Genomic DNA, 6,819 nt, shown 5'->3' with positions numbered 1-6,819 from the left:
GGGAGGGTGTGTTCTGGGAGAGTGGAGATGGGGTGGGAGGGTGTGTTCTGAAGCAGAAGGAATAGTAGGTGCAAAGTCCCTGAGGCACGACTGTGCTTGGCATGTTTGAGGAATAGTAAGGAAGCCAGTGTGGCTGGACAGGGGAAAGTGAGTGAGGGCAGGGCAGTAGAGAATGAGATCAGGGGAGGCTGGCAGGGCAAAGGAGGGAGGTGGATGATGTAGGTCCTTGGAAGTCATAGTTTGAACTTCTAATTCAGTTGGAGAGACAGACTGATACTTGTTTATAAAGAGTTCTCAATGCTATGCTAACAACCTGGGCTGTATTCTGTGCTAAGTGAAGATGTTCAAGCAACAGAGCAATCCAGCCAAGTTTATATTTTAGAAAGATAACAGCGTCACTATCCAAGACACATTGTAGACTATGTATATAGTATGTGTCTAGTGTGCTGCTCTTCTGTAAACTACAGGATACCTGTTACGTACCAATACTTACATACAAGATACAAGTGTGAATGTAAGCACTTGGGAAATATCTGGAAGAACCACACAAGGAACTGGGAGAGTCGGACAACTTTCCATGTCCCGTATGATTGGAATTCTGAAGGGTACACACACGAACTAATGGACGTGTGCTCCCAGCCTCCGGCTAAGGAGGGAAATTGCAGGCATCAGAATCCTCTTTACCAATCAAGCGCGTTAATCCGCCTGCGTGCTGAGAGTCATCTCGAGACGCCCCGCGGTGGCGCATGCGCGGTAGGAGGAGGTCCGCGAGCTGCGTGGGCTTGTGCCTAGGCGCCTGTGGTTCGTGGCCTTGTGCTGGCACCGGGGAGGCCGGGTTGGCGACTTTGGCAGTCCTGGCGTTGGGTGGGCGGTATCTTGGGGGTGACATGAGCCAGTTCGTCGGCCACGAGGAAGGGCGGGAAGCACATCCCGGAAAGGTAATACGCCTTGGCCCCTGGGCGTTGCCGGTGGAGCTCAGAGCCCCTGGGCCTGGGCTTCGTCTCTTGTGCTGTCGCCTGTCACAGTGGCCCCCGCGCGCTGGCCCGTCCGCGCTGTGCTAGGGGGTACTGGTCGTCTCGCGGCTCAGTTCACAGTAGCTGAAAGGGACAGTGTGTGATGTTCTGGTTTCTCCCCATCGTTTTAAAAGGGAGGCTCTGGCCATTGCTCCTCGGGTAAAATGCAGGGGGACTGCTTTTTAAGATGGGACTGTCAGTGTTGGGGACCCTCCTTAATTACCAGGATGGAATCCCCTTCAGTTCCTCAAGCTGTGTTGTTTAGGCACAGAAAATGTGAGTAATAGTCACTGGAACTAAGTTTGAGTGAAAAAAGGCACCGGTACCGCCGAATTTTCCATCGCAACAGTTGATCTGTGTCGTCTCTTGGAATTATAAAGGGCGTACAGTTGCTTCCTAACCGGTGTCCTTTGAGAGCTCTACCTCTGTACGTTCAAAGGATTAATTTTGAGGCTTTGCTCATACGTGTAGTAAACCCTTTAATTCCCTAAGACCTTCCTTTCCTCCATCTCATACCCCATTAAGCCCGCTTCAGTTTATCTCCTGAATTTCTTCTGAATCTGTCAACTCTTCCTCAACATCCTAATACCGAACTTGCCTGTCTGTTGCAATGAGGTCCTAACCAGTGTCCATATATCTTGTTTCCTTCCAATCCATTCTTCACACAAGAAACCTTAAAAGCAAGTTGGGACATTGCTCATAAACATGGCTCAAAAACATTGTTTTGAGAATAGAAAACAAACTGTTGGCCTTTAACACTCTGCGTGGTCTAGAATCCTGTCTGCTTCTCTGCTACGTGGACTCCAGCTTGGTGCCTCTCCAACTTTACTATGGGTATGCCTCTCTTGTGGATCTTGTTAAATGCAGGCTGTAATTCAGTAGTTCTGGGTGGGGCCTGGATTCTGTGCTTCTAACGAGCTCCTAGGTGACGGTGACCCTGAGAGCAAGGGTCCAGCTCCTGCCTTTCTCCCTTCTTTCTGGAAGAGCAGGACGTCTGCCCCCCCCACCCCGGGAGGAGAAAACATCCGCAATGTGACTACTAGTAACCAGCTTCCCTCACAGGCAAGGGACCTTTACCACAGCTCCCTACCATTTTGTCTGAGGCGCAGCAAGCCAAAACACTGACACGCTGAGGTTTGCAGCAAAGAGGAGGTTTATTCACAAGGCAGCCAAGCGAGGAAGTGACGTGACAATAGGTCTCAAATCCGCCTCCCCAAAGGCAAGGGGCTTGGGGTGTCTATGGGATAAAGAATAAAGAAGCAGGGCAGTATGAGGCATAGGGAGCATGAGGAAAGGTGATTGGAAAAAGGTGTGCTCGTCATTGTTCTGAGCTGGCGTAACTAGGCTACGGGGCTCAGCACATTCTCAGGCTGTAGTTTTCGGCCCTCTGATGGCAGGAGGTCAAAAGGCACTGGCCCAGGTGGAAGATCGGTGGTCCTCTCCAGTCTCAACCAGCTCAGCCTAACTAGACACAGCTGATTCCAAGTTCCTGGCCAATACCCGGGGCAAACATCTTATTGCTTATGCTACATGTTATTTGGAGGACGTGCAAGTGTTCAAGCTACCTTGAGGATTGAAGACAGGATTTGACTAATCCTTACACATGGTTTCGCCTCCAGATGAGCAGAAGAGGCCTGTAGGCTGAATCTGGCTCCTGGCACCTGGAATTGGAGGGAGATGGTTTAAAAACAGGCTCTCCCACCCTCTGTGTTATCTTAGGTAGATAGACTATTGAACCTTCCTGTGCCTGTTTCTCCACCAGCAGCATGGGGACACTCAGAGTCCCTCTCTTGGGGGCTGTTATGGGGGTTCAGTGAGATATAGATGCATGCACAGGCACACGGGAGACACCCAGTGTGTGTTAGCTTCATGCTTACTTTTATTAGGAGACCAGTATTGTTAGAAGATTTCTGGTTTGGACAACAAATTAGATAGGTGGTCATTACTATAGTTTATGCGACAGCAATTCACATTACCATTTGCAAAAAAGCAGTTGGTTGTCCAGTGGGGATTATAAACATCCATTTACCATGAGCTACTGAACAGATACTTTACACAGTAACTACTTCAAGTACTATTTAAGATCAATTCTCTATGTTGTCTTAAGCAGTTGTTAACCCCCAATTTCGTGAATAGTCCCAAGTAAGTCACTTGAACATCAGCTAGAGCAATCTATTTCACTTAGCAAGCCTAAAGTTATAGTTCAACAATTTTATTTACTGTTCTATGACAAAAATTACTCTCAACAGCTATGCCCTGGATAAGTAATCAGCTAAAGCTAGTTTGACTGACCAAATCTGATTTACTGAGTTAATAATAAGCCAGTTGATTTAGAAAGGTCTAACGTATATTTCTCATCCATTCAGCATTAAACTGTTTCCCATGCCTAAAATGTCTTTTTTCCCATTCGTACCTATCCAAATTCCTACTTCTGTGCCGTAGGGCTTGGCTGAACTACAACTGCCTTTAGTGACACTTTTCTCACCTGCACAATTGGAGATAATTTTAGTCTCCTCAAGACTCCCACGGGGTTACCTCTGTTGTGACACTTGACGATTTGGTGGCATATTTTATTTTATTTTATTTTATTTTATTTTACTTTAAATAGCCTTCCATTACTCCGTGCACATCAAACAGTAAATGCTTTCTCCTAGTAAAGGTGCATAACAATTTTCTGAACTCTTCTGCTCTGGGCAAGATTCATAAATACACCAGGCAAACATAGTGAAAGAGGAGACAGTACTTGTGTTATATTCAGTTGGGTCTTGATACCTAAGTGTGACTCTTAACCAAGGATTATGCAGTAATTAAGGACACAGGTTAAAGTTGTTTAGAGTGTGTCCTAAAGTCTCACTGGCAGAATTTAAATCTCTACTCTGGAAATTGTAGACCTGAGACAAATTACTTCCCTAAACTTCATTTCCTACATCTGAGGAAGATAATAGTATCTACCTTGTAGTAGACTGAATAGTACCATTGCCCCCAAATGTCCACCTTCTAATCCCCAGAACCTGTGAATGTCACCTTAAATGGCAGAAGGGACTTTGCCAATGGGATGAAAGTAAGGGTTTTGAGATGGGGAGATTCTTCTGGCCTACCTGGATGGACCCAGATGTAACCACTGGTGTTCTCGTAAGAGAGAGGCAGAGGGAGTTTTTACTCCAAAGAGAATGTGATGATGAAGTTGGGGTTGGATTGATGTGGCCAGAAGTCAAGGAATGCTGTCAAGGAAACAGATTCTCCCTTAGAGCCTCTAGAAGGTGGATGGACGGCCTTGTCAACTCCTGGTTCCAGCCCAGGGAAACTGGTTTTGGACCTCTGTCTTCCAGAACCATAAGAGAATGAGTGTGTTTTGTTTTACGCAAGCTCATTGGTAGTAATTTGTTACAGCAGCCATAGGGAACTAATGCGTACCTCATAGGAACTATTTCTCCAATTAAAATGTGTGACTGGAAACACACTTGGTGGCATGTCTGACACACGGTAGGTATGCTACCGTGGGTAGTTCTTGGAAACTAAAGCCTTGGTTTTTGAGGAATCATCAAAACCAGTACAATGGTTGCCATGTTCCTCCTTGTTCATCCTGGTGACAAACCTGTAGAGAGAGCTCCATCCTTTCCCACAGGACACCCACCCGTAGTACTTACAGGGAAGAGGTTATGTCTCACTTCAGGCACCTTCCTCTTTTCCTTTCTACTTTTTTTTTTCATTAATCTTCATCCAACTGGCCTTTCTAAGTTAAAAAAAAAACAAGACAAAACCATTTCTCAATGGATTCAGATACTACCCCAAGTTAATAATCCAACCATGTTCTTGTTCTTCCGGGTCTCATCACCAGAAATTTCTGAGCTGAAATCCTCTCTAGTTTCTAGGATCAGTCACTTTCTAATTTCTCCCTTCTCAAGTTCAGAGTCTTGTCAGTTTAGTCCCTTCCCTAACCACAACATCTATTAAGGTGACACAGCAAAGTGATGAAAGTCTCGACGGTCTGGTTTTCATCCTGGGTTTCTGCCCGCTACTTACTGTGTGGCATTAGACAAGCTATTCAACCCCTCTGGGCCTCAGTTTCCCCCCAAAAAGGTGAATATTATGAACATTACCTACCTATAGGGTTGCCATTATGAGGATTAAGTGAGTTAATATTTGCTAAGCACTTAGAAGATTACTTGTTATAGTCTAAGCACTACAGTTGTGCTTGTTAATAATAATAAATGCAATTCCAAGCGTATAACTTACTCAACTTTCTGTCATAACTTTGAAGTGTTGGTCTATCTGTTGGCCAGCGTTGCAGGTAAATGAGTCGAGGCATGGGCTGAGGCATTGCTACCAGTGAGTGGTGTGTTCCCAGAACTAGGAACAGCCGTGTGAAATAGGTAGCGGTTCTACGTGGAGACAGGGCAGACTGGAAAATGACAGCGCTGGGAAGGAGGTGTGGTGTCCATAGGTTTGGTGTCAGAGCTGCTGCCTGCTGAAGCACCGATGCCGGCCTAAGCCGTAAATGGGGGGGGGCTGGGGAAAACAGGGGCAGAATAGAAAGGGAAAAGAGGGGAAGAACGGAGAAAGATAGCCTAGGGAGGAGGTGTGGTGTCCATAGCTTCGGGGTCAGAGGTGCTGCCTGCTGCAGCACCGATGACACCCGAAGCCGTAAATGGGGTGCTGGGGAAAAGGGGGGCAGAATGGAAAGGGACAACAGGCGCAGAACGGAAAACGATAGCCTGGGAAGGAGGTGTGGTGTCCATAGCTTCGGGGTCAGAGGTGCTGCCTGCTGCAGCACCGATGACACCCGAAGCCGTAAATGGGGTGCTGGGGAAATGGGGGGCAGAATGGAAAGGGACAACAGGGGCAGAACGGAAAACGATAGCCTGGGAAGGAGGTGTGCTGTCCATAGCTTCGGGGTCAGAGGTGCTGCCTGCTGCAGCACCGATGACACCCGAAGCCGTAAATGGGGTGCTGGGGAAAAGGGGGGCAGAATGGAAAGGGACAACAGGGGCAGAACGGAAAACGATAGCCTGGGAAGGAGGTGTGGTGTCCATAGCTTTGGGGTGAGATGGGCTGCCTGCCTGATCTGAGAAAAGCGAGTGAAAGTGGGAGAGCTTCTCCCTAGCTGCTAAGTCTTCTCAAGGTCTAGCACGCACTGAACACTGGCCGGCTCAGCCTGGATGTTGACATTGCACTGTACGTGTCACAGAGCAAGGGCGGGTCAGGGGGTGGTATGGGGGCCCCACACAAGCCCAGGCCCTGGAGAAACCCGGCCGGAGGGCAAAGAGCCCGACCCCTTGTGGGCTTTCTAGCGGCTGGGACTTGTCGCTGTGGGTGGCAGGTGTTTGGCACCGGATGGGCCACCATGCGGAGACTGTTGGGGACTGTGGAAGTGTCCTCCAGGGCTCACCCTGCCTGGGCACCGGCTCTGCAGACCCCTCAGCCCTGGCTATGTATCGGCCAGCCCTTCCCCGCAACGGGGCCCAGAGGCGAGAGCCTGCCCAGAGCTGAGTGGAGGAGGCACCCAGAGTTTGCCAGGCTGTGGCCCGCCACCTCCGTGGACCTCCTCAGCTTGTCCGCGAGCCCTGGAGACAGGAGCGCCTTCTCCAGGGCTGCTGAGCTGCCAGCATCACCATGAGCCAGGCGGTGAAGATTTCTGAGCAGGGGATGCAGAGCCCTGATGCGACTGGATGCTGCACCCCACGATGTCCCTTCCTGGCAGGTAGGTTCTTTCTTCACTTGTTTTTCGAAATTTGGTAAAAGAACATTTAAACCTTCGACTGTTCTTCAGGGTATACAGATGGTAGTGGCTTAGCCGGGATTCGAA

This window comes from Grampus griseus, assembly GCF_964374135.1.
Source record: "Grampus griseus genome assembly, contig: HAP1_SCAFFOLD_710, whole genome shotgun sequence".
Taxonomy (NCBI): domain Eukaryota; kingdom Metazoa; phylum Chordata; class Mammalia; order Artiodactyla; family Delphinidae; genus Grampus; species Grampus griseus.
Note: the sequence above shows the minus strand (reverse complement) of the source record.